The sequence below is a fragment of the Amia ocellicauda genome, unplaced genomic scaffold (genome assembly GCF_036373705.1).
Source record: "Amia ocellicauda isolate fAmiCal2 unplaced genomic scaffold, fAmiCal2.hap1 HAP1_SCAFFOLD_31, whole genome shotgun sequence".
NCBI classification, from domain to species: Eukaryota; Metazoa; Chordata; class Actinopteri; order Amiiformes; family Amiidae; genus Amia; species Amia ocellicauda.
In genome coordinates this window covers 248631-249861 of record NW_027102876.1, presented here as the reverse complement: position 1 = coordinate 249861, position 1231 = coordinate 248631, and the positions used below count along the sequence as shown (strand labels likewise).

General features: G+C 41.8%; 1 non-coding gene across 1 annotated transcript; it reads left to right on the top strand.

The window, feature by feature from the left end:
* Nucleotides 1-421: 421 nt before the first annotated feature.
* On the top strand, nt 422-536 carry LOC136729853 (U5 spliceosomal RNA). The gene has a single exon (XR_010809115.1). It is a non-coding gene; the product is annotated as a U5 spliceosomal RNA (small nuclear RNA).
* Nucleotides 537-1231: the final 695 nt, after the last annotated feature.

Here is a 1231-nt window from a genome sequence, read left to right as displayed (position 1 = left end):
TCTCTGTCTCAATTCAGTGCATTTGTATTGTCAAAGCAATTGGACATGCATACATACATACATACATATATATGGAAAATAAACAATATGTGTACATCTCTGCATTAATGGTGCCCTAACAGATGTGCAAGTTACATGACAGACAGACAGACAGACACTCACACACACTTTCACACACACACACACACACACACTTTCACAGACAGACAGACAGACACACACACACACACACACACACTTTCACACAGAGACAGGCACACACACACACACACACACACACACACACATACATACATACATATGGAAAAGAAACAATACTTTTATAAATCACAATAAGATGTAATAAAGTACAGAAAAACTAAATGTAAGAAAATGTGATCTTTAATACACACAAATATGTATGGCTGGTCGGATGCGTCTTGGACTCGGGTTCCTCTTCATTACGTATAACGCTTTTGCCTTTTGCTAAAGCTTTCCGTGGAGGGGATCGTGGGTGAGTTTGTACCATTCTTGGGGGGCTCTGCCTTGTTGGGGCGGAGCTGTGATCCAGGTGAACAGCAGATCGGGCATAGGTGGGCATGTGGGCAGAGGAGTAGGAAGGCCGGTCAAGCAAATAAGCTTGCTAAGGTACGCAGCAGCAGCAAGCAGCCCCCACATCCAGCCAGCCAGCCAGTCTGGCTGGCAGTGACTGAGTGGTTGACAGACGGCAAGCAACGGAATGTACGTGCTCTGTGATGTCATAGCAGTCAGCTGAGAGAGGCTCGTGATGTCATCGCTGAGCTGGCTGGCTGGCTGGCTCTGTGTGTGTGTGTGTCTGTGTCTGTCTGTTTTTCTGTTTGTCAGTCTGTCTGTCTGTCTCTCTCTCTCTCTCTCTCTCTCTCTCTCTCTCTCTCTCCCTCTCAATTCAATTCATTTGTATTGTCAAAGCAATTGGACATACATACATACATACATACATATATGTAGCGTAAGGTACACTTATACATTTCAATTAAAGAAGTGAATTCATAGTATCACCTCATAGTATCATAGTATCATCCTGGAGTCTTGTAGAACTCAATTTCTGTAATAATTGGACGCAGACACCAATTCCAAAGATATAAATTGTCAAATTTATTTAAAAACAAAGACTAAATGTAGCACTACACTAATTATACAAAAGGGAAAAACTAATTAAAATTCAACTCTAGATCAACAAATCAAAGACAAATCACTTCCGTGACCAAATCAA